The sequence below is a fragment of the Halichoerus grypus genome, chromosome 4 (genome assembly GCF_964656455.1).
Source record: "Halichoerus grypus chromosome 4, mHalGry1.hap1.1, whole genome shotgun sequence".
Lineage (NCBI taxonomy): Eukaryota > Metazoa > Chordata > Mammalia > Carnivora > Phocidae > Halichoerus > Halichoerus grypus.
The window spans coordinates 187,272,392-187,299,257 of NC_135715.1; the positions used below are offsets into that span (position 1 = coordinate 187,272,392).

The window sequence follows — 26,866 nt, forward strand, 5'->3', positions numbered from 1 at the left end:
GTGCTCAAGGCACAAGAGCAGAATGAACAAATGTATTTGCCCAGAAGCTACGACATTTCCTGGAACATCTCATTTGGTTTTCCAACTATTCCAGTAGTAATTTCCCATTTTCACAATTTCTACTAAAATTGCATGCCTGATACAAACGAGTCAATGAAAGCTGCTGCTATCATGAATCAGTTAATGGTTGGGAACCTTTTGTAGCTGGAGAAGCAGGAGTAAATTCCCTCCACAGTGCAGAAGGCTCCGTTTTTATTCCTCCTCCACATGGCCAGAGAACCGCACTGTAAAGAAATTGGGACCCGTGGGACAAGAGACTTCAAGGGAGATATTTGGGGAGAGGAGAGATTTTTTAGACAGGCTGGATGGAAGAGGTGGAACAAGCGAGACTTATGTAACTAGACAGGGGTCTGCTTGTCCTCCTAGTCTTTAAGAACAAAGCGAAGCTGAGATGAAGCTAAAGACATAAGGATTGCCTTTAGAATCTTCATAGGTGGTGCGGTGGTGGTGGGAGCTTTCAGAAGATGGGGAGTAGAGCTGACAGTGTCCTCTGCCTTCTCACCTTCAAGTGGGGCCGCCCCTCACAAGGCCAAAAACAAAGTGGCATGAAGAAGAAAAGGGGATTTGCCAACTTTAGATCCCAGCCTCTGTAATAATGTGAAATTGTATGTTTTTGATGATTGAACATGTTAATACTAATCAGTGAAAACTTAAAGACTTTCAGAGACATCATTGCCCACTTGCCCTTAGAACTTATGTCAACAGGACTTCATGAAAGTTCCCTTTTTCTGTCCTTTTACAAACACCACGTGTTAGCATTTTAGAATATCTTTGCCACTTGGATAGTTTAAAAATGGTCATTTGTTTTGATTTGTTTCTTTGACTATCAAAGTGACGTTGAACATTGGCCATTGAATTTTTCTTTTGATGATTTCTTCCTGTGCTTTCAGATAGTTAGCACTGTATTTTTAGGGTTCAAAATTACCTCACTCATTCACTTTCTGTCTAAATCTGCCTTCATTGGTTGTGATAGTTTTAGTGCTTTGTCTTTGTCTTTTTTTTTTTTTTTAACTAGATTTCATACACTAATAGTGGGGCTCATGTTACCAGGTAAAAATACTATTCATTTTTCCTTTATGCTTCTTCCCATTTTCTAACATGTTTTAAGATTATTTTTAGCATTATGATCACAAAATTACAGATTTGTGCTGAAGGTATATTTTTACTACCATAACTTTCCAAAGGAGTTTGTCAAAGCAGAATTTCTATTTTACTGGAAGTTTATCTATTTCAAATACGTTTTTAGATTGAAAAATGACTTACATACCAAAAAATACACAAATGTGCAAGCTTGATGTGTAATGGCCACTCAGATCAAGTGATAGAACATCTCCAAGCCCAGAGAGGCTCCCTTCATGATCTGTTAACCTCCCCTCTCCAAACGTAACCACTATCCTGACCTCCAACACTGTAGATTTTTAGTTTTGACGGTTTTAGATATTTGATATAAATGGCATCATAATGTATATTATTTTGTGTTTTTGTGATCTATGCATTTCCTAATATTGGCACTTGGGGGATTTTTCTAGTTGTATTGTTACTGATTTCTAGTTTCATTCTACTATAATCAGAAAATATACTTTATGATTTTAATCCTTTGGAATTGTTGAGACTTTTTATGACCCACCAGTTTTCATAAATGTTCCATGTGCATTTGAACATAACTTTGATTCAGTAGTTCCTGTATGCATTTGATGAGGACAAAGGTTTAGTTATTTTTCTCAAATATTTTATAACCTACTGATTTGTTTTTCTGTTTGTCCTATTAGTTATTAAGATTTATTAAAATCTCCTACTGTGATTGTGGACTTCCCTGTTTTTTGTTTTCATTCTATTAGTTTTGCTTTATGTATTTAGAGGGTTATTTTTAAGTGCATATAGATTTGGGGTTATTTTACATTCTTACTAGATCGAATTTTTTATGAAATAACCTTCTATTCTCTTCATATTTTTTTGCCTTAAAGTTTATTTTGAGTTACTATAGCTGCAATATCTTTATTTTGGTTGGTAATTGTTTTGTAAGTAATTATATATAATTTTCTGTCCTTTTGCTTTCAGAGTTTTTGTTTATATTTAAGGTATATTTTTTATAAGCAGCAGATGATTGTGTAGTTTTTAAAATTGACCACTGTATTATTTAATTTTAAAATTGACCAGTGTTTTTGATGGAATTGGATTATGTTTATACTTAGATACTCTTGTACTTGGGTATAAATCTAACATATTATTACTTGTTTTTGTCTTTTTATATTTTTTTTACACATTTCTTCCTTTCTTAAGTGGATTAATTATTTGATTTTCCCTTCTCTTGTAGCTTGTTTCATATACATAATTTTAGTGGATATTCTACAGATTACAAAATGTATCCTTGCCTTACTAAATTGTAATACAGTTAGTACTTTTAGTGCTTCCCTGGTAATGCAAGGATCTTAGAGCCTTTATACTCTCTGTACTCTTCATTGCTACTGAAATTATAATTGAAATTACAATTAATTTGTGGTACTTAAAAACAAACCTCTATACTTTCTTCTTGCCTTTCTGATTGTTGCTTATTTAATTTTACAAATATTTGAACCTCATAGGACATTAGTATACAGTCCATAGTCATTTAGCTTTATAATGGGTATTTGCCTTTTCTGTTGCTCTTCATTTATTTCTGTATTTCTGTGTTCCATTTGGGGTAATATTCCTTCTGTCTGGAAAAACTCCCTTCAATATTTCTTTAGTAGGGGTTTCTATTTTTGTTTGAAAATATCTTTATTTCAGCTTTTTGAAGGCTTTTTTGCTTGTTATATAATTCTAGCTTGGCACTAATTTTCTTTCAGCAATCTAAAATTGTTATTGTAGGGACACCTGGTTGGCTCAGTCAGTAGAGCACGTGACTCTTGATCTTGGGGCTGTGAGTTCAAGCCCCACATTGGACAGAGAGCTTACATTGAAAAAAAAAGTTATTGTATTTTAGCTTCCATTATTTCTCTTAGAAGTAATTTATCAGTCTTATTGTTGCTGCTTGGATGGAAATATACCTTTCTTCCTACTTCCTACTACTTTTAAGATTTTTATTATGTTTTATTATGATTTTTCTGGCATGTTTCTTTGTATTTATCTTCCTTAGCATTCCTAACACTTCTGAAATCTATGGATTTACATTCCTTCTCTTGTCAGTTTGGGCAAAGCCTTTTTTATTATTTCTTCAAGTATTGCTTCTACCCATGAAGTTTTCCTCTTATTTTGGGGCTTGTATGTTAGGTCTTTTCACTGTCTTCCATTTGTTTCTTACATTCTTTAAAAAAAAATATTTTCTGGGGTGCCTGGGTGGCTCAGTCGTTAAGCGTCTGCCTTCGGCTCAGGTCATGATCCCAGGGTCCTGGGATTGAGCCCCACATCGGGCTCCCTGCTCAGCGGGAAGCCTGCTTCTCCCTCTCCCACTCCCCCTGCTTGTGTTCCCTGTCTCGCTGTGTCTCTCTCTGTCAAATAAAATCTTTAAAAAAATTTTTTTTTCTATTCTTTTCACTCTGGATGCTTTATTATCATTATTATCTTCTGATGTTCTTCAGGTCTGTCTTGCCTGTTATTAAGTCTTTCTATTGAGTTTTCACTTTCAGTTATTTTATCTTTCAGCTTGAGAATTTTCATTTGATTTTTTAAAAAAGGTTTCTAGTTACCTGCCAAAGTCCCTATAGTAAGCATATTTATTTTAAAGTCTTTGAAAACTTCAAATATCTGGTTCTTAATACCTGGTTCTTTTATGGGTCTTTTTCTATGATCTGGTTTTTCTCTTGGCTTTTGTTCCTTTAGTCTTTTTTCCTGGTATGTCTGTTAATTTTGTTCTACAGGCATTGTTGGAAAAATTGTCAAGATAACTTTATGCTCAGATGATGATGTCTTCCCTTACCATTTACTTTTACTTCTGGTAGGTAGGCAAAGTAGCAGCAGATTGTCTTAAATCTAGTTTGTGATAGAGCTAATTTGAATGTGGGCTTTACTTTTTCCATTGGCTGGTCTCTTTTCATTTCCTCTGCTTTTTTTTTTTTTAAATTCAATAGTTAATATATAATGTATTATTAGGTTCAGGGTAGAGTTTAGTGATTCATCAGTTGCATGTAACACCCAGTGGTCATAACATCAAGTGCCCTCCTTAATGCCCATCAGCCAGTTACCCCATCCCTCTGCCCACCTCCCCTCCAGCAACCCTCAGTTTGTTCCCTGTAATTAAGAGTCTTTTATGGTTTGCCTCTCTCTCTGTTTTTATCTTATTTTTCCTTCCCTTCCCCATGTTAATCTGTTTTGTTTCTTAAATTCCACATATGAGTAAAATCATATGGTATTTGTCTTTCTCTCACTGACTTATTTCGCTTAGCATAATACACTCTGGTATCCACGTCGTTGCAAATGGCAAGATTTCATTCTTTTTGATTGCTGTCACTCCCTCTGCTTTCATGGGATACTCCTTTAGGACTCTCAGCTGTAAATTGAGGTATTAATCTCTGTTGGGCTCTGCATTTGTGTTTTTCCCACCAGTCCTATGGTATTGCCAGAAGCTCTGTTCAGCCTCTCAGCCTCTTCCACTTAATGGATGAATTGGCAATTGTTGCTAGTTTAATTTTTCTGTATCATGTCACTCAACGATACTTACAGGTATCTCACATTAAGATCACTCTTTATAAAATGTGAGAAATGTTAGATACCATTTACTCAAAGGATAATGTATTTACCAAAGGGAATAAAGTTTGGTCTTTGTCACAGTTTATGAAATTTGTTGTTTAGGTCTTCTTATGATCCTATTTTTAATTTTCTTGACCTTCCTGAGATTGATGAGGAATTACTCTCTTTCAGAATAATTATATTTGTTATTTTATTCTTATATTTGTAACACTTTTCATCTTCACCATTTTTGAAGCTCTTTTATTTTTATTTTTTTTTAAAGATTTAATTTATTTATTTGAGGGAGAGAGTGAGCAAGTGAGCGAGAGAGAGCACAAGCAGGGGGAGTTGCAGAGGGAGAAGCAGACTCCCCCCGAGCAGGGAGACTGATGCGGGACTCTATCCCAGGACCCTGGGATCATGACCTGAGCCAAAGGCAGACGCTTAACTGACTGAGCCACCCATGCGCCCAAACACATAAATGTTAATACCCTCATTACTGAATAATTATTTGTCAGTAGGGTAACATCTTTTTTACACTGAACAGCTTTTACCACTAACTGTACTCTGTCTGAAACTAATATTGCTATATTTCTTTGTTCAGACTTTAACTGATAATGCATACTCTGTCTTCTACCCTCACTTTTATCTTCAGTTTTTCCTTGCTATTTTAGATTTAATTCTTGTAAGCAACATATTGTTAGAAGTTGTTTTTCCTCAGTCTGGAGCTGTTTGTAATAGTGAACTTGAGACATTTTCTGCTTGTCAGGATTTTTGCACATCGGACTCCTGTGTTTAGTGGCTGACTGTGTTGTGCTTTCTTGATCGAATGCTTCCTTGGTATCTCTCTTCTGTTTTGCATTTTTGTGAGTGTTATATGAACCATTTACATTTATATTTGTTAGTGATTTGAATTTTTTTTAATTCTTTTTTTTTTTTTAAAGATTTTATTTATTTATTTGACAGAGAGACACAGCCAGAGAGGGAATACAAGCAGGGGGAGTGGCAGAGGGAGAAGCAGGCTTCCTGCGGAGCAGGGAGTCCAGTGCGGGGCTTGATCCCAGGACGCTGGGATCATGACCTGAGCCAAAGGCAGACGCTTAAGGACTGAGCCACCCAGGCGCCCCTGAATTTTTTTTTTTTTAAAGATTTTATTTATTTATTTGACAGACACAGCGAGAGAGGGAACACAAGTAGGGGGAGTGGGAGAGGGAGAAGCAGGCTTCCTGATGAGCAGGGAGCCCAATGTGGGGCTCCATCCCAGGACCCTGGGATCATGACCTGAGCCAAAGGCAGACGCTTAACAGCTGAGCCACCTAGGTGCCCCAGTGATTTGAATTTAAAAATTCCTTTAAAAAATACATTTAAAATTCACAAATTTTCTTATGCTGTATCTGCTTATAGCCAGCCCATGTGGTGATGTCCTTTTTCAGTGAAGCTGTGTACCTGACGGGGTGTTTAGCCACATAGAACATGCTACTTGGTGCTTTCTTTGACCAACCATTGCTGTTTGTATCACACTAATGAAAATGAGAAAGCACTGAAGAACAAAGAAGAAAAATGGTGTAGAATGTTCTGCTTTCCACAAAGGAAACAAAATATGGTGTTTTTTATTAGGTAACTCTAGCAGCATAGTGTTTCCCAGTGTTGGTGTTGGAGGGGAGGCCTCTGAAGCCAGCCTTGCTGTTGTTACCATCTTTGTAGATACCTGTAAATTTCTTCTTTGTTCTTTTTTCTTTTGTTTTTAAGCAGGCTCCATGCCCATTGTGGAGCCCAACATGGGGCTTGAACTCATGACCCTGAAATCAAGACCTGAGTTGAGATCAAGAGTCGGGTGCTTAAGCAACTGAGTCATCCAGTGCCCCTGTACATTTCTGCTTGAAATCTCATGGGACTATTTTTCTCATATGTGATAATTGGATTTTGCTTACTAGTTTGTCTGGTATATAGTGAATCTTCTGTCTTCCAGACTTGGTCTTGGTTTTCCAACTTCGAAAAAGGTCTTTTTTTCCTTGCATTTTCTGTATAATGCTGGTTTGTGTGCTTTGGTTTGTTCTTTGGGAACTTTGTTGTTTATTCATTTATTGATTCAGCATGTGCCTTTTGAGGGCTTGCTCAGGGCCAAGCACCATGCTCAGTGGTCAACTGTCATTGGTGAGCAGAAATGGAGAGGGGCTCTTCATCAAGCTGGTATTCTTCTGGGGGCTCAGCGAAGCACACACAGAGAGGTTACAGGGAAGGAAGGCTATGTGGGGCATCATAAGGAGGACCCCCACTGGTATTGGGGTAGAGTCGGGAGGACTGCCCCTGAGGAAGTAAAGTCTTAACTGAGATGTGAAGACTGGTTAGTGGTAAATCAACTAAAGGAAGTGTGTGCAAGTGTGTGAGTATGTCTGTATGTCTCATGCCTGTAGGCGTCCTAGAATGGGGCAAGTTGAGGGACCAGTATGTGCAAAGGCCTTGTGGTAGAAGATGCAGTGTAGACTGTGTGAAGAAGCAGAAGAAGGGCTGTGTGGCTGGCTGAGGCCAGAGGGAGAGAGAGACCATAGGAGGCCATGGGAAGGGCTTGGGACTTAGTCCTTCAGCCTGTAATACCATTGAATAGTTCCGTTTGGTGAAATTCCCAGATTTGCACTGAGAATGTTTTACTCTGGTTGCATTGTGGAGGGTGAGCTGGAGGAGGAAGGGGAAGGGTGGAGGATAGGGGGAGACCACAGCCCTCACCAAGAGAGGGTGGCTTCTGGTTCTGAGTGGAGAGGGGTGGAGGGTGGGCAGCAGACAGGTGGTGCATCAGCGCAGCCAGGGCAGAGGTGGATGAAGGTGTCAAGTTCCACCTGGCGCAGCGGCTGGTTACACGAGTTACAGAGTCGAGGGGCCAGGGAGTCGTAGGGGTAGGGTTCTGGATCTTCCGTGTCTGTCAAGCTCTTCTGCATTATTTTAATTTGTTGGTTTTCTCAAATTCTATTTATGAAAGTTTTAACTTTGTTTTCTGTTGCGTTTACTTGTGATTTTTACCCCCATCCAGCATAGCTTTCATGTTCCTTTAGTTTGTTTTTATCCTGGCTAATTCTTGTTTGATAGAGCGGTATTTTAAAAATACTTTCTGTTTAATGTAGTCGTTTTCTGCTTCAGGGAAAGATTTTCTATACTCTTTTGGGTTTCCAAATGTTTTCATTGACTTGGATTTCCCCCCTGCCCGAGCTCTTCGTCTTTGAGCTCTCCGAAGTGGTTTTCATTGTCTTCCAGTCCTGCATGGACTTCTTTTATGGCCTTCCCGTGGCAGCTGGGAGCTCGAGAGCATGCCAGGCGTTGAGGGCTGTCAGAGTGCAGGGCTTTTACTGACTTATTTCTCCAAGTCAGTGTTTTCATCATTTTCAGTTTTTGTCCTATTTTAATAGAGATGTGATGAAATTTCATCACCTCCTTTAATGTTATTCAGAGTTTCAAAATGCAGCAGGAACAAGTCGAAGCAGTGAGGCACAGCAGAGCTGTGTTCTCACGCTGCCACACAACCCGTCCCTCAGAGTCCCTCCTCTGAGTCCATTTGGTTTTCTTTGTTCCCATGCTGTAGTGTGTGCTGCGGGAGAGCAAGGGGTTTTGTTTGTTCTGCTCACTGCTTCACCCAGGAGCCAGCACACAGTATTTGTCGAGGAGTGACTTGATGGTCGCTCGTCGCAGGAGGGCTTAGACCCCGTCCCCTCGTTGCTGTCCCTCAGCAGAGCGCTTCCAGCGGGCCGCACTCTGGGTCGCCGTGTAGGTCTCCCCTCATGCAGCCTGCGCTCTCATGAGCGCCGCGGGCCGAGCAGTCCCAGAAGCGCAGGGCTGCGGTGGGGGCCAGGCGTCAGGGACGAGAGGCTCGGAGGCCTGAGGCTGCAAGGGAGCCGTGGCCGGCACGGTGCCCCGGGGTGGAAGTGGTTCCTGCCACAGGAACGTAGAGCGTAGAGTGTGCAAGGGTGGCGAGATGGGCCGAGGTCAGAGGTGAAGTGCTTTCCGGGCTGTGTGGAGTTGGGGCTTTTTTGCCATGGGTACGGGGAAGCCATTCCGATTTTGGAAGCCCTTTTTGTTACAAGTCTGGCTGCTACCGAAGACTCGATCTTCCAGGAGCAGGTGGCCAGAATGGGTGTGAGAAGGCCGGGCGGGTGGCCTTCTCTGTGGCTGGGTGGGAGGTGTGGAAGCCTCGGTGGAGCCACATTGGAGACAAGGGGCTGGATGGAGAGCATGGCTGCAGGCGCTTTGGTTAAACACTTCTCGTTACCAGGGGCGTTCCTTGTCTTACATGACTTGGGAGTTCAATAGGGTGCTGAAGAAAAAAGGGGTTTTGAGCAGTTAATGATTACTGCTTCCCAGAAGGCAGCTCTGCACAAGGCCCCATGGTCACCTCATGTGTGCAGGGCCAGACTCGGGTGGCTGTGGACACCCTCCCTTTACCAGGGGTGCATCACTGACCCCTCTAGTTCTAGAAATTTCACCTGAGAGACTGACCTCAGGGTCGCTGGTGTTGGAGGCACTGTCCCTTTTGAGGGAGGCAGAATCAGCTGAATTGAATTTAGTGAAGATTTTCTAAACTAAGTAGGACAAAGGGACTTGTCATCGGAGGGGGACACAGGTGCTGCGGATGGACAGCAGGAAGCAGGACGAGGGCCGGCTGCGGCAGGTGTGGGCTGAGTACTGGCCCGTGTCCCTTGGATGGCAGGGAGCCCGGAGCCCACGGGGATTGCGAGGCGTTTGCGCCCACATTGGCTGACGATACCTCTCTGGAAGTTTCACTGCCTGGAGCCCTTCACCCCTGTCAGCGATGTCACCTGCTGTCACTGTGTCATGTGCTCGTGGTCCTTGGGCTTTGCCTGAGCCCCCTTCCTCCGGCTCCTCCGTCTGTGGTGCTGGCGTGGGGCGGGACCTTGGCCCTGGGATCAGCAGCTGGCTCTGGTTTTGTTGAGGCACGCATCCAGTTCCCCGGGCTGGTGGGTGGGTGCCCACGACACCCTCCCTCTATTGGGGCTCTGGGACGGAGGCTGCTCTCAGCAGGGATCCAGAAAGCCAGTGCTGTGGGGGAACAGGGGCCCGAGGGAAGGACGGTGCTTTATGAGTTATGCCACTTGTGTGTTAGGGACTCATGCCATATCATGTTCAGTTACTTTTCCTTCATTTATGGGGAAAATTATGTGTTATGTGGTATTTCCATGCTTTGGTTTTCCCAGAGGGAGTGGGGCCTCTGTCCTTGAATGTCCAGGATCTGCATTTCCTCAAATGTAAGGACCTAGACAGTAGGACTAGGTTATGTTCCTTTTTTTATTGTTTTTTTTTTTTAAGATTTTATTTATTATTTGACAGAGAGAAACACGGCGAGAGAGGGAACACAAGCAGGGGGAGCGGGAGAGGGAGAAGCAGGCTCCCCACTGAGCAGGGAGCCCGACGCAGGGCTTGATCCTAGGACCCCGGGATCATGACCTGAGCCGAAGGCAGATGCTTAACCGACTGAGCCGCCCAGGTGCCCCCTTTATTGTTGATCGTACCCACCATGGGCCCTCATGCTGTGCCATGCTCAGGGGCAGGGACTGGGAGGCCTGGCCATGAATCCCAGCTCAGCCTCTCGCTAGCTGAATGGCCCTGGGCAAGTCGCTGAAGCACTCTGAGCCTCAATTTCCTTATCTGAGAAATGGGGGATAGTAATAGTACCTACTGTGGGGTCGTTGGGAGGATTAAATGAGTTATTGCAATGTAGGCATGATGTAAGTGTTTGCTGCTATTAACAGTATGATTATAGGCACTCACTGCCTATCCAATGGGGGAATTAAAGCAGTGAAACAAATTAATTTATGATGCCATTTGGTACTTAATTAGACATTTTTCTTTTAGTTTGGTTTACTTATATTTCTTTGGTGAAATGTTTCATACATTCTGTGTTTGCTAAATAATAACTTCTAATTAAATCACTGTGGATTATTCTAGACTTCACTGGACCTAAAGCAGTCTGTTTTACCCTTATCCCTGGGGTCCTGGCAGCAACTGCACTTGAGTTGGACCTTGAAGAGGAAAGATAAGTTTGGAATATATCTGAAATATAAAACCATTAAAAAGAGTCACATTCTGCCCATTTCTAAAAGCGGTATAAATCATTGAGTGCCATACGGTCTTACCTCATACTGTCCAGGGGACCTGGCGCTCCCCAGCTGTCCCAGCTTCTCGCCCCGCCACGGACCTGCTCTTTGTAGGGAACAAAGTCCCGGTGCACAGGTCACCCTGGTCTTGGTAGGACACCTCAGTCTGAAGGCCCTCTCCCCAAGTTCCCCCCATAGACCCTGCCCATTCCTCAAAGGTCGGGTGAAAACTCTCCCTTCTGTCGGATCTTCCTGTTCATGCCGTGGTCAGAAGGAAACACGCTGCTGTATTCTCCCTCAGGGCAGTGGTTCCCAAACTTGGCTGTGCCCGGGCACCCTTGGGGGGGGGGGTTCCTGGCACCATCCCCAGAGATTCTGATGCTGACTTGTAAATGGGTGATATTTTAGAGCTTTCCATGATTTTGAGGTGTAGCCACGTTTGGGACCCACACTCATGTGATGCCAAATGAGCACAGGCTCCTTAGTAATCTGTGCACTCTTGGTCACACCTTCTTAGGTCTTGACTTGAGGCCAGGGGTTCCCTTTGAAGCTGTTGTCCCCAGTGCAGAATACACACGGGCTGTGCCAGCGAGCGTGAGCCAGGAAGTAGGTTTCGTTGCTTCTTTCTGTTCAGAGAGGATATTGAATTGTCGTCTTTGTGAGGTCCTATGTAACAAACGTCCATCATTGTGGATGATCCTGTGGGCCGGGCCCCTTCTTGCTGCCGTTACCCTCTTACAAATGCCTTGAGTACTGGGCCGAGGAGCATCCTGGGAGCTGTGTGTCTCTGGATTCTGGTGAGCAGCTTTGGGTTGGGCCGGCTCCTTTGCTGTTTGTGTGTGTGTGTTTCCAGCAAGTTTGATGGTTTGAAACTTCTTGTTTACCCCTGGAGAATACAGGAATAATTCGGCAGCAGCACGGCCTTACCTTGGCAGTCTGATTTCTGAAATTGAACAGGAACCAATTGGAAAAGATGCATGTTTTGGAAAGACTTGTTTTTCCTTCTTTCAGCCACCCATTGTGGTGGCGCACTCTCTCTGTTGGGCGCCTGAGGGCAGATGGAGGTGGACAAACACGTTCCCCGTGCTCAGGGACTTCTTAGAAGCTGCTAGACATGAAAAGAGGTAATGATCGTGCCCTGTGACAAGTGCAGCAGAAGTAGGTGCAGAACACAGTGGGAGCAGGGAGATGGAAGTGGCCGTGTGGGCCTGGGGGCTGCTCGTGGCCACTGAGAAGGGGCACGTGGGCTCTGGGGCAGAGTCCAGGAGTGTCCCAGGACCGGAACCGTGTGCAGGGCAGCTTATCCATTTATTTTGTAGAGTGTGTACATCGTAATAATGCTTTTAGAGGAGATTTCAAGGGAGGGGGGAGAAAAGGTCACAGGAGCTCAGCAGTTGCTTTCTTTCTTCGGGTCCCCTTCAGTCCTATGTCAGAGGCATACTGTACATTTCACATGTTATACACACAACAGTGTGTGTATAATTTTATATTTTCGTCATAAACACTTCCACATCATGAGTCTACAACGATCAGTTTTATAGGTGGGGATATTTTGTTAGGGGTGGCAGAGTTGATCAGTTAACCTTTATTTCCTCGCTCCTACAGCATTAGGGACTTAGAATGCTCAGTTTTTCCTGTTGATGATATTGCTAGAGCGAGCATCTCAGACCACAGTGGGGGAGGTCTGGGAAGATGGGTGTGGTCTCCCCTGCAGAGCAGCCCCTGTGCTGAGCCCCTGCCCAAGAGAGGGTGCCCTTCTCCTGCAGCCTGCACTTTGTCTTGTGTCCTTTTTCACCTCTCTTGCCTGCCCTCAAGGTTGAGAAAATGAAACTTTCTTCTGCTGACTTTGATTCGGGTTTGGTTCTGGTTTACAGCTTCATCAGCTTCTGTTTACCTGATTTTGAATGGATCATAACTGGAACTGTAATGTATCCTAAGTGCCCAGAATCTCAGGCAAGGATGTCACGTGCCTGTGATGAAGGAGGGGAGGCCAGGCTGGGTTTGATGATGAGGAAGCAGGCTGATGGGGGACCTGGGCGGAGGTGACCGAGCTGGCTGAGGAAGAAAGGAGAGCAGAGGGGTGGGCTGGAGAAGGGCAACGGAGGAGTCCGAACATGCTGGTGTGAGGGCCGATGGGGGTTGGAGGGAATGGAAGGAGCAGAGGCAGAGGGCAGAAAGCCAGAAGCGAGTGCCCGTTGGCATCATATAAGAACAGAATAAAGGGAAGGAGAGGCCCTATTAGATACATTTAAATTTATTTGTAAATTTCAGGAAGATGGATTGGCCAGATCAGGGGGAATTGACAATAAAGAGTGTTTTCAGGATAAACTGCGTCCATGGCACAAAAAGATGTGTCCATATTTCAGTATAATTTCCTATAAATTGAATGAGAATTTTATTCCTCTGTGGAATATACATGTTTAGGGGGCTGCTTCTGCGGAATGCCATATTGAAATCTCACACAACTTCCCCAAAGTAGGATGTGGCACCTCTGCTTAGTCATGTGTCCGCACCATGTGGCTTACTAGGGTAGGGATCGATCCAGCAGGCTTTGCTCCTAGCATCACCCTAATGATTGCCCTGAAATGACTGTGTCAGAATAACCATGCCATACAAAGCAAGGAGTGATTTGTCGTGTCTGTATTTATAACTTCTTTTTCCCCAAGGAATATTGTTGAAATATTTAATGGTATCCAGAGGTTTTACAACATCTGTTATAAAGATGGTCTTTGTTAGCTGTGTGACTCCATTTCCTCATCTGTGAAATGGGGATGGCATCTCCTAGGTCACCGGGTTGGCAGAAAAGTGCCCTCTGAAGGTTTCCTGGTTTTTATCTGCACCACCACTCATCAGTGATAGTGGGATTGTAATAGAGTTCAACTTGCCACACTTAGCAGTTATTACAATTTACAGGAATTTCAAAGAATTTCAGATGAGGTCCAGAGAGTGTAGAAAAATAGCATCTGCAGCTGAAGAGTAGATATCAGGAGACTTACTCTCCTTAGAGCTATCAGATAATAACTACTAAAAACAGGAGAAAAACTTTGGTTTTCCTTTACCTTTTACTTCTCCTGTTTTTAGTAGTTATTGCCCGATAACTCTAAATTAAAAAGAAGCTGTGTAATGAATTTAAGTAATATTTTTAGTTGTTTTAAATCTTATCTGTTTGGCATTCATGTTTGTTGAATGAATGAAAGTTCCTTAGTAGAATTACATAGGGTGGAACCCTGGACCTGACTTGCTCAGCTGTTTCCAGCAGACGTCAGCCTGTGGGGTAGCCAGGGCTGCTCCTTTGGTGAGGAACCGTGACCTTTATCCAGATTTCAACATCAGTTTTCCTTCTCAGCTTGTTTGGAGCTCAGATATTTCCTGGGCAAAACCCCTGCGCCAGTCACTTTGGCTCAGAGAGAGGAAACGCTATATATATAATTGGCAGATTTCCTTCATGGAAACTCTTCCCGATTTCTGTGACTGCAGGCCTGGAGCTGGGGTGGGGAAAGTCGTACTCGTGGGCTGAGGGTGTCCCACGAGGCCTCTGAAGCTAGAGGACCTGCCAGACGGGAAGCCCCACATATTTAGGGACAGCAGCTCCTGCCGCCTGGGCTCACTGCCACGAGCAAGCCCCCCGGGGTTGCTGCTCAGGCGCCGGGCTGCAGGAGAACTGACCTCACATCCTGGCCGTGCCAGCCGTCAGCTGTAGGACCTCCGCTTCTTAACACCTGTCGCTTCATCCTTCCATTGGCAGAGTCGGGGCCGCACTACCTCCCCCGTGGTGGTGGGGGCAGGCACCCAGCACGTAGTAGGTGCTTAGTGAATTAAAGGCTGTGACTGTTAAAACACCTTTTGGCCAGGGAGCAGGACCAGGAGAGCAGCGGCAGGAGGAAGTGAATCCAGTGAATTCCCCACTTCATAATCCACTCTGTGTTCTCAGTTTCAAGAAGCAGCAAGAAGCAGGCGTTGAGCCAAATTGGTGGTGTGTGTTTGCTAAGTGTGGGCTTTTGCTGAAGGCAGCACCTGCCTCTGGGTCCTAAGAGCCAGGTACTCCACACGAGGGCTTAGGATTCGGTTCTTAACAGTTGTTCCAAGGAGGCAGAGGGGAGGGGACACTGGCTTCTTCTGGCCCCTTCTGGTGAGTGCTGGGGCCAATGGTGGGGGTCTGTTAGGATTGGGGGTGGGGGAGGACTTTGTCACTTGTCTGCGCTGTGTGGTGTGACCAAGGAGGGGTTGCACTTGTGAAATCTAGGCTGTTTTCACAGTGCCCGCACCCACACACGCGTGTGTGTGGTGAATTGTTAACACTTCTAATTGTTTTTACTTACAAATGATGGAGGAAACAAAAACCAAAGCGGACAGTTGAGAGACTGTAGTTTGACTCCAGTACTTTTGTAAAGTAAAGAGTTCTTTGGGAAAAAAAAAACATGGAGAAGGTATGTGGATGTGATTGAGTTTTTTCTTTGGGTGTCTAGGAAATTAATAACTTTAGTCCTCCTTTACCCAGTATTCTTTGGTATGTGTGCCGGGGATATGATTGCGCCAAGTCCTGTCTGGTTTTTTTCCTTGAAAGTTAGGAAAATGATACCATTCTGTGGGGTATTATGTTTAAAAAACCTTGCTTTCCTGTCCCAGAATAACCTGGTATTTCAGAGTAGGTAGAGTAGTGAGTAGGAGCTTTTTATTTCCTTGAAAAACTTGTTATCAAGTTAAGATAATTCCCTGCTCTGTGGTGGGGAGGCTGCTGTTTATTGACTCAGTAGTCTCCCCCCTTCCACGGCCACAGCCGAAGCACCTGCTTTGAAATGTAAACTCAGAAATGAAACCTGTGATCTTCCTGCCCCCCCTTTAAGTCAGGAGGACTGTAGGAGCTGCTGTACTAGTTCTGTACAGGATGTTTAGCTAAACCCCCAGACCTCAGCCTGGGGTTGAGGTGCTCATGGAAGGCTGGGAACGCCGCCTGCACAGGGCTGCTCAGGCCCTACCCAGGCTGGCCTCTGTCCCTGCTGGACTGTTTGTTTTTTTTTGAAGTAGGCTCAATGGCCAACGCGGGGGGCTGGAACTCAAGACCCTGAGAGCTGCTCCAGTGACTGAGCCAGCCAGGCGCCTCCTGCTGAACTTGCATTAGAAAAGCTGGTCCGTGCCAGGTGCCCTCTCCACTGTTGGCTGATGTTCGCTGGCTGCGAAAGCCCAGAGATGGTGGAACAGAGTAATTGCACATTTGGAGAATAGTTAGGAGTGGGGTTGGTCCCCACCCCATCCTTGGTGGGGCCGGAGCGACCCTGACCTTGAGGCAGGAGCCCTGGCTTCTGTCCTGCCCCTGACACTGAAAACCAGGAGCACTTCTGTGACTGGAAGGCAGGGGCCCAGGCGTAGCTGAGCCTCCAGGCCGCTGTCAGCTCTGGCTCTCTCTGTCTTCTGAGGAAGGAACGCTCTGGTTTGCTTTATGCAAAAGTATCTAATCACACCAGGGGATAGAGTGGGTATTTGTTGTTCCCAAAGCCGTAAGTGCTGCTTTGTCCAGGGCGCTGCCAGTTCACACACCCTTTTGTAGATAACACCATTAATTATTTTTAGCACCCACTTTGACTTGCAGAAATTTCCTGGCTTGGGTGATAAAACTATATGGTCACTCTAGTCATTCAGAGAAAAGTTCACCCTGTCCTTTAAAGAATATTGCAGTGCACCCAGATATGTTAACGTTATTTTTATAACTTAGTTGAGTGGAATTGCTGTACAGTGAACTGTGCTGTTTAAAGTGTGCGGCTTGTTGAGTTGCCCCACCCCCACCCCTGTTGAAACTGTCACCAGACAGGGTAGCTAACACTTCCATCCCCCCTGAGAGTTTCCTCGTGATCTCTCCTTTCTCTGCACCCCTCTCCAGGCAAACATGGATCTGCTTTCTGTCTTTTAACATTATTTTGCTTTTTTAGAATTCTGTATAAATGGAATAATTCAATGTAAATTGAGTTGAATAATAATTAAGTATAAATTGAAAGTATGTCCCCCCTTTTATGGCATCTTTGGCTCAATATAATGATTTTGAAATTTTCCACAGGGGGTATATCAACAATTTGTTCTTTTCCCTCAATTTGTTGATCCATTTACCTGTTGGTGGGCATTTGAGCAGGTTTCCAACTTTGAGCTATTGCAAACAAAGCTGCCGTGGACATTTGTATACAAGTCTTTGTGTGGACATATATTTTCATTTCCTTTGGTAAATACCTAGGAGAATTGCTGGGTCATATAGTAGGTGTGTGCTTAACGTTTTAAGAAACTGCTCAGCTGTTCTCCAGCGTGCCTGGAATTTTGTGTAGCCACCTGCAGTGCGGGGCGTTCCCGTGGCTCCGCATCCTCGCGGGCACCGGCTGTAGTCCATCTTTCATCTTACGTGCCCTAATAGACACGTGATGGTATCTCATTGTGGTTTTCATTTCCATTTCCCTGATGACAAATAATGTCAGCATCTTTTCATGTGCCAATTGGCCATTTGTTTATGTTTATTTTGTGAAGTGTATGGTAGAATCATTTGTCCATTTTTGCATTGAATTGGTTGTCTTATTATTGAGTTGTACGATTTCTTTATATATTCTGGATATAAATCTTTGTGTGATGTATGTGTTATGAGTATTTTTCCCAATCTGTGGCTTGCCTTTTTTGTGCGTGGCATCTTTAGAAGAAAAGAGTCATTCTTTTTGGTGAAACTGAATTCATCAGTTTTTTCCCTTATGGTTCATGCTGCTTGTTTTTCAACCCAAGGAACCTTTTTCTGCCTCAGTATTGCAAAGGTTTTTTTTCTTTTCTAGAAGTTAGGATTATGACTAATGTACAGTTAATTTTGTGTGTAATGTGAGGTAAGAGTTGATGTTCATTTTTTTCCTTATGGATGTTCAGTTTTTCCAGCAGCATTGTTGAAGGGACTTTTCTTTTCTCATGAATCACCTTGACACCTTTACCACAAGTCAATTGACCGTATGTTTGTGAATCTGTTTCCAGACTTTCTGTCCTGTTCCCTTGATCTATATGTCTAATCTTACCCCAAGACCACACTTTCTTGATTATTATAACTTCACAATAAGTGTTGAATTCAGGGCAGGTCCTCTAACTTTTTTTTTTTCAAGATTTTACTTATTTATTTGTCAGAGAGAGAGAGAGAGAGAGAGAGCACACAAGCAGGGGGAGAGGCAGGGAGAGGGAGAAGCGGGCTCCCCGCTGAGCAGGGAGCCCGATGCGGGGCTAGATCCCAGGACCCTGACACCACGACCTGAGCCGAAGGCAGAATCTGAATTGACTGAGCCACCCAGGCGTCCTGCAAGTCCTCTAACTTTTGTTCTTAAAATTGCTTTGGTTATTTCTAAGTCCTTTCCATTTTTGTGTAAATTTAAAAAATAGTCAATTTCTACAAAATAAGCTTGCTGGAATTTTTTTTTTTTTTTTAAGATTTTATTTTTAAGTAATTTCTACACCCAACATGGGACTTGAACTCACAACCCCGAGATCAGGTGTTCCAGCCTTCTGGAATCTTGATTCAAGTTGCATCAAATCTATAAATCAGTTTGGGGAGAATCGGTATCTTAATGACATTGGATTTTCCCATGAATGTGATATAACTATGTATTTACTTAGGTCTTTAATTTCTCTCAGCAGAGTTTTATGGTTTTTAGGGTAGATATCTTTAATGTCTTTTGTTAGATTCGTTCCTATGTAGTTTATTTTTTGTTCCTATTAAATAAATGAAATTAAAAAAATATGTTTCATTGCTGCAAAAAAATAAGAATATAATGGATTTTGTGACCTTGGAAGACAACTTATTAATTCTCGTAGTTGTTTTGTAGATTCCTCAGAAATTTCTGTATAAACAGTCGTATCATCTGCAAATAGGGAAGGCTGTACTTCTTTCTTACCCAGATGCCTTATATTTCTTTTTCTTGTTTCATTGCAAAAGCTAGGACTGCTGGTAGAATGTTGAATAGAAGTAGTGAAAGCAGGAATATTTTCATTTGTTCTCATCTTAATAGGAAACAGTTCAGCTTTTTACTATTGAGTATGATGTTAGCTGTAGGCTTTTTGTAGGTACCCTTTATCAGTTTGAGGATTTTCTTATTTGCTGAGAATGCTTATTATGAATGGGTATTGAATGTTGTCAGATGCTTTTCTGCATCTACTGAAGTGATCATATGTTTGTTTTTTCCCTTAATTTTGTTAAAGGGCAAATTGAAACTGATTTTCAAGTGTTAAACCAACCTTGTATTCTTTTTTTTTTTTCTTTAAAGATTTATTTATTTATTTATTTATTTGACAGAGAGAGAGAGACACACACACAGCGAAAGAGGGAACACAAGCAGGGGGAGTGGGAGACGGAGAAGCAGGTTTCCTGCCGAGCAGGGAGCCCGATGCGGGACTCGATCCCAGGACCCCGGGATCATGACCTGAGCTGAAGGCAGATGCTTAATGACTGAGCCACCCAGGTGTCCCAAATCAACCTTGTATTCTTGAGACAAACCTTATTTCCTCATATTATCCTTTTTATTTATTGTTAAATTCAACTTGCTGTTATTTTGTTAGGGATTTTTGCATCTATATCTATGAGAGATACTGATCTGTAATTTTCTCTTTCCTTTTACCTTTGTTGGGTTTTGGTACTCAGGTTAAGCTGGCTTTATAAAACATATAAACTAGCATCATAACAGAAGGGGGGATATAATTGTTCCACCCTCTATTTTTTTTTTTTTTAATAAAATTTAGTGTTACTTCTTTCTTAAATTCTTGTTAGAATTTACAACAGTGAACTTGGTGTGGAGTTTTCTTTTTGGGAAGATTTTTTATAATACCTTTTGACAGTTTTTATCATAAATTAAAACTTTTTGAGCCCTTTTTTTTTTTTTTTTTTTCTTTTGAAGTAGGATCCACATCCAGCATGAAGCCCAATGTGGGGCTCAAACTCACAACCCTGAGATCGAGACCTGAGCTGAGATCAGGAGTCAGATGCCCAGCTGACTGAGCCACCCAGGCGCCCCCATAAGTTAAAATTTTTAATGGATATAGGCTATTTAGGTTTTCTCTTTCTTATGTCAACATTAATGTTATATGCATCCTTTCTTTCCCCCCTGATTTCTGTTTGTTGGAGGGAGGGGTGTAAGCTTTATGAGAAAAGGGATGTCCTGGGGTTTATTGACTCACTCTCTCTTCCAGCGCCCCAGAGCCATGCCAGGCACAAAGTAGGCATTCTGTAAATACCTGTTGGGCAACTGGCTTGTTGTTGCTGTGTGTCTGTCACTTGGCATCTCTGGGAAGCTTTCCTGTCTTCTCCATCCACATGGGACTGTGTCATGACGAAGGGAGGTGGCTCCCGAGTCACGCCAGCTGGCCTCAGCCAGCCCACATGCCATGCCCTCCCACGGTGGCTGTTCAAGTGTACCCAGTGATGCGTCCACAGCCCCGGTAGACAGACCCTCTGCGTCAGGACTTGCCAGGGGAAAAAAATATTTTCAACCCTTTTTCTGTTTTGGTTTTTTAAAATGTTAAATCCTGTGGTTGGAATGACTTCTTTTCAGTTTTGAAATATACTTGAAATACCAGAGGAATACAGGAAACTTGGTCAGAGGAAAGGGATAAATTGTTTAGAGTTAGGAAGGGGGGTTATACATGGGGCAAGATTATCCCAAAAGGCAGTTGACTTTGTGTGTGATTTACCTGCCTTCCTGGGAATGTGGTCTGAGATGTCCTTTCCTGGATCGCTTTCAAATGACCGCTGTGGACCAAGTACATTAGTCACTCGGGGAATTAGAAAGGAAAGTGTGATTTGGACTGGGCATCTCTGAGAGGACATGACTCTCTTCGGGTCCCTGGCATCTAGAGGGGTCTAGTGCCCCCTCCCTCCTTTTCGTCTCAGTGGCTGGGCTTTGCACCTCCATCAGCTGCAGAGGTTGGGCGCGGGAGCTGAGAACAACAGCGTGCCCCTCATGGTCATGTCTCCTTCCTGAGCCCCTGCTGGCAGTCAGCAGCTCCCCCAGACTATGTGGGTCAGACACTTCATCCCTCAAGGAGGGAGCTCCACAGGCCACATCATGCCCTGGAGGTGACCAGTTGGCCAACTGTCTTCTGGCCCCCGCCCTGCCTCCTACAGCGGCGTGGCCTTGGGGAGTCACCTGTCCTCTCTGGATATCTGTTTCCTAACACGTGAAACAGGGTTGGGGCACATGGTCGTCCAGTCATAGGCATGTGTGTGAGTCTGTGACCTCAGCTTCCGGCTGAACCTCAGCAGGGCCACTTGACAACTGTGAGTCGTGAAGAGCAAGGGCTCACTTACAGCGTCTTTGTCCCCTCCTCCTCCTTCTCCAGCTTTGCATCACGACCATCAGATGTGAAACCTTCATAGTGTTGGTAAAATGTCTGAAGCCGTTTTCCTCAGAGCTAGTCCTGGAGGGCAGGAGATGGCTGCCTTGCATGGTGGATTGCCCGGGAGGGGAGAGACGTGAGGGACATGGGAAGAGGTGGACAGGACCCCCCGCCTCCAATTCTGCTCCTGCTGGCTTCGTGCTTTGTCAGGAGCAAGACTTGAGCACATGCTCACACCATGTCGCTGTGTGGCCTCAGTGTGGGGCGTGGTCTTTTCCCAGACAGCCTGGCTCCCGGACTGAATCACAGGAAAGTCGGAGAACGTGGGACTCCTCAGTGTGCAGGGTAAACCACGTGGAAATGTTCCCTGTGAGGTGGGGACAGGGTGTTGAGGGGAGTTACGCTCAAGGATACATCACTGTGATATGTTCCATGGTCACAAGGGTTTTCACCCTAAATTGCTCAGTGAGTGACCCTTCATGTAAGTGGGACGTGTTCAATTCTGTGAGAGTTCATTGAGCACATACTACCTGGGGGTTCCTCTGGGAACAGAATGGAGACCCTCCTCGTGGAGCCAGAGACAGAGAGAAGGGACAGGGTGCAAATTCCATCTTTTTTGGTAACACGTTACATTTAACCCCTCCACATCAAATTCTCTTTATGCTCTTCCTGAGATATATGTGAGCAATGGTTTATATATCCGAGATAGGAGCAAACTTCTACAGAGGATATTTTAGGCTTTGTGAGCTACAGGGTCTCTCTGGCCGTAAGTAGCAGTCAGAGACAATATGTAAATAAACAGGGATGGCTGTGCTCCCATAAAAGTTTCTTTAAAGAACAGGTGGCAGGCTGTAGAGTTACGTCCTCAGATTTGATTTTCAGTGTTATTATTTCAACCTGTTAGTCTATTAAATCAAGCTCCCTTGGTGTTGCTGCCCATTTGAGTTGAGAGTTTTCAGTTCTAGTTAACGGAGAAATCAAGTTATTGACCTGGAAGAGAAAGAAGATTCCATTTCTGTGCCTCCGTCTGCGATGATGAGGGTGGTGTCTCAAGGTTAGATTTGGGATGTTGAACAGGAAACATAGGTAACGGTGGTTCAGATAAGGTAGAGGTTTGTTTCTCTCTCTCTCCTCGAAAAGACCAGGGGCCAGCAGTCTGGGGCTGGTGTGGAGCCCCGAGGTCGGCAGAGACCCAGCCTCCACTCTGATGGTCTCCTCGTGGGGCTAGATGCCGGCTGCAGGAGCCGCAGGGAGGAGGCTGGCCGGGGCTGGGGCCTCCTGCGCTGTTCTGTCTTTTCAAAGAGCTTTCCTGGGAGCTCCCCTGGTGCTGTCCCTGAGCTGCAGGGGCGGTGGGAAAATGTGCTGGTAGCCAGGCTGAGCAGGAGGCTACCCGGAACAGCAGGGCCATTCTGGAAGGTAGAAGGGGAAGATGCTCATTGCATAGGCAGCTGGTAGTTTTTTTGTCCCAGATGTTGAGTTTGTAGGTTAAAAAAAAAAAAGAAAAAGAAAAAGGCAGAGATGTATTTTAAAACACTTTTTACTTTAGACTATATGGAAAATACAGAAAACCAAAAGAAAAAGAGAAAAACCGTGCAGTCTCACCACCTGAGATGTCAACTTCCAGTTTTCCTTGCTGTGTGTCCTGCCCTTTCAATCTCTTGTTTTGTTTTATGCAGTAATGTGAAGCAAATATGCCCTTTCCGAAATTCTTTGTAAACCTTGTTTTCCCCCAAGTGTGGTGTTTGTCTCTTTTCTGGCTGCATCGACTGTTGTCTGGTAGCTAGTCCCTGGTTTACTTAGGCACTGGAAGTATTGGAGTGCAGACATCCTTGAGATAAGCTCTTCAGTCAGGGTGTGCACAAGACTTTGTCCTGAGGGCGGACACCTGGCAAGTCAGCAGTTACACGTGTTCTTTGCTCTGGGAAGTCTTAACTGCCTGATCAGCTTGACCTTCAGTGATCAGAATAGGGCATGGCTGACCTTGGGCTGTAGAGGCTGCTTCTTGTCTCTTCTCTTCCTACCTGATACTTGTTGACTGTAATGTTACTGTAGATGGATTTGGCTGTGTGCAGATTTGGCATCAAATAATCCCAGAGAAAAACAGATGGATTGTGACAGCGTGGAAGCGGCCAGATTTAAGACCGTCGAAGCGTTCCCATCATGCTCCCTCCATCTCCACATCCCTTCAAGACCCACTGCCAGGGTACTTTTCATTTAGATTCCGTTGTCACCGGGACAACAATGACCCTAGTGCTTGAGCTAACGACTTGGAGCCAGTTTTTCCCTCTGTGCGGTTAGCCGTGAGGCAGATGCGGTCACAACCGTTTCTGCGGCTCTGTTTCTCTCCCAGGTGCACTGGCCCAGCCCCTGAATGGGGCCATCCCTAGCCAGGGCGTGGCCAGCCCAGGAGGAGCACAGCCCTGGCCTTGGAGCCTTTGGGCTCTGCCTGGAAACTGCTTATTGTATCTTAGATCTTTGTGCATTTTGCCAGTCTAACTCAGCCACAGACTCCCATCCATCAAGCTGCTTCACTTTTTTAAAAGGTAAAGTTCTGGGGTGCCTGGGTGGCTCAGTCGGATGAGTGTCCGACTCTTGATTTCAGCTCAGGTCATGATCTTGGGATTGTGAGATCGAGCTCACATCTCGGGCTCTGGGATCAGCAGGGAGTCTGCTTGAGATTTTCTCTTTCCCTCTCCCTCTGCACCTCTGCCCCCCACTCTCTCTCTCAAATAATCTTTAATAAAATATAAATATATAAAATAAATAAATACATAAATAAAATATATAAAATATAAATATAAAAAATAAAAGGTAAAGTTCTGTATTCACTGTAGTATTTCCTTACGTACTTTAAAAATGTGTACTTTTATTGCTGTTGTTTCAAATGCTTGGTTACAAAGTTGCAAGGGTTTTGAGTGTCTGCCCCCCTCATCCTTTCCCATGAGACTGCTTATTTTCATTCTGAATGTGAAACTTTGCAGCAACTCAAAAACTGCATTATAGCAAAACACCTGTAATGTTTTATTCATGCTAAGATTGGTGTGTTACTCAGTTTTTTATACAAAGAACATGTAAAAAACACTCAAAAGTCTTATCTCTGAGATCCTAGATAGAGACACTATTATAGAGACCTGTGGTTCTCAAACATGGGAGAGAACGGGGACGGGGATGGGAAGGTGGGATTTGCCACTTGGACAGAGGACATTTGGCAGTTGGAGACACTTTGGGTTGACATGTGGGGGCTGGAGTGGGTGGGGTCCATGCTTTGTGTCCAGGAATGCCGCTCAACATCCTATAGTGTTGTAGGGGACAGCAAAGAATTACTTGGCTGAAAATGTCAATAGTGCCAAGGTTGAAAAACTCTGATAGAGGCAAATAGTTTTGTAGGTGTTTTCCTGTGAATATCAGTAAGTAGTATAACAGTGGGACCATTTATATGTACTAATTTGTAACCTGCTTTTAAAATGCGTTATATTATGGGGGCACCTGGGTGGCTTAGTCAGTTGAGCGCCTGACTCTTGATTCAGCTCAGGTCATGATCTCAGGGTTGTGAGTTCAAAACCTGTGTTGGGCTCCACGTTGGGTATGGAGCCTACATAAAAAAAAAATAAATAAATGAACGTAAAATAATGCATTATATCATGAACATCTGTGTCCATGAATACACGCTCGCATTGCACTTGAAAACTTGGCTGTATGGTATTCCATTGTGTGCTTTGGAGATTTAGGTTATTTATAGCACTTTGCTGTGGGAGGCACGTGGTGTTTCGCCTTCTGTGTGTGTCAGCTTCTCGTTTCCTGCCTGCTGTGGGGGGAGATGTGGTGTGGGGCACCACCTCCACACCTGGGGTGCTCTTTGTTGGCATCCCTCTCCTTCCCCTACCAGGGGCTGTCTGCCTCCAGCACCCTGCTCAGGGCCACCTCTAATCTCTGAGGTTTTCCACACGTTGAGCACATTTCAAAGCTTAATAAAGCACTGTAGAAATATTGAATAGATGAATAACCCCAAATATTTTTGTCACATTTCAGTTTTAGGCATAACTTTTCCATTTTTGCTTCATCTTGCTTTTTCTCCCTTTTTAAAAATCTGTCCTCTGATGGATTACATGTGATTTTGGCCTCTGGCCCAGTTGGCTTTGCCTCCTACCTGAGTGTCCTGTGTTCTTGGGGACTGGTCTCCTCAGGAGGGTTGGGAGGTGGGGTGGGTCGGAGGGTGCTTATCCTGTGTGCTCTGGGCCGCTGGGCAGGTGGGATCATTGCGAGGGTGGGGATCCCCTTTGGCCTTCAAAGCTGTCCCGAGATTGGAGATAAGCACAGCTTTAGAGAGAAGTGCCCTGGGCGCCTTTGGGGGTTGGGCCGTATGCTACGGGGGGCCTGGGGAGGTCTGACCTTGCATTCTGGGGCTGCTTTCGCCCAGGGATCTCCTTGTTTGTACGGTGCTATTTTTGTGTTTAGTATCGCCCTCCGTGAGGAAGTCTGTTGCCTACGCACATCCCAGCTGTTTTGAATAGTCCGGGTCTCAGGGGGCTTCAAGGTAGGGATCTGTGTGTGGTGAATCCAGGGTTTTGGGCCACATCAGAGCAGCAGGATGTGAGTAACAGGAAGTGACAGAAATTACCAAACGCGCCAGATACTTATTCTTGGCCACCTTTCCGAGTCCCGCAGGCTGGGGAGCTATATTTAGCACGGTATTTCCAGGTTCCTAATCCTGCCCGGACACTGTCCCTTTGCTCCTCGTTTGGTCAGTGACTGAACTTCGAGGTGCTGATTTGTTACTCCAGTGTCTCTGGCCTCCTTCGGTGATCCACAGGGTCTTGTACATCCATTTTAAAACTCGACTTTTGTTTTTGCTGGGCCACTTCAGTTCTGATCCATTTTGAGCAGTTGGAAAATGTTCTGCAAGAGGGGAGAGCGGCAGGTAAGAGTCCCAGGTGTTGGTGGGCAGTGAGGCTGTGTGAAGCCGTGGGGGAAAGCAGTTGAAATGTAAGGATTTAAAATGAAGTGAGTGGAAGGAATTGCAGATTATTGTAAGCAGCTCTAAAAGGGTTGATTTTTGTCTTGTATTTCTCTTAGAGGTGGAAGGCTGGGATTTTTAAAGCCACAGCCTTGGCGATGTGACTTCCCCCACATGCTAGAAACATCTTTGGTCCCCACCTGGTCAGACAGAAAGCCTGCAGGTCAGATAAACTTCCCTGTGATGAATTTCCATTGTCTGAACTTTGTCACAGGAGAGATTTCACCCCACCATCCCCAAGACGAGCGCTGTGGAGCCGGGAGCTAGTCTGTTCAGGTGGAGCACTCGCTCCTTATTTGAAGCACTGTAGACAAGTGATTTTCGCCCAGTCGTGCTGGATAGTACTTCCCGCAGCTGCTGACCAGACGCCCACCTGGGCTGCTGGGTGTCCGCGGTGCCCATGCACTGCCGTGTCCACTCCGCCCTGTGCTGGCCTGCTGCAGGGCAGTGGGGGATGGCACCTGCCGCTAGCAGCAGTCATGGCCCACCTCCTTCACCTCAGGATGACCCCGAGGGACAGGCGCTGATACCTATTTTGGGGGTTAAAAAACCGGGCCTAGAGACAGGTCATTTGCACCAGTGGCTCTCTGATGTCTCTGTCCTAAGCGCTCTGCTGTCCTGCCCCTCTCTGCCGCACGCCGTGCACCCTCACCGAGACTTACCGAGCCGGCTTGTCCTCCAGCCGCAGGACGTGTATCTCTGTGTGCTTTGAGAATCCTCA

At 44.8% G+C, this 26,866-nt stretch overlaps 1 protein-coding gene across 5 annotated transcripts in view; it reads left to right on the forward strand.

Annotated features, from left to right (window-relative positions):
• The window catches only part of DGKD (diacylglycerol kinase delta), a 115,104-nt gene that overhangs the window by 31,181 nt on the left and 57,057 nt on the right, over positions 1 to 26,866 (forward strand). Inside the window, exon 1 of one of the 5 annotated variants that reach the window (XM_036109590.2) lies at positions 26,030 to 26,049. The exons of the other annotated variants lie outside the window; for them this stretch is intronic. The gene's annotated coding sequence lies outside the window, so the exon portion shown is untranslated. Of the gene's footprint in view, positions 1 to 26,029; positions 26,050 to 26,866 lie in introns of those variants that run through there. 5 annotated transcript variants of the gene reach the window in all.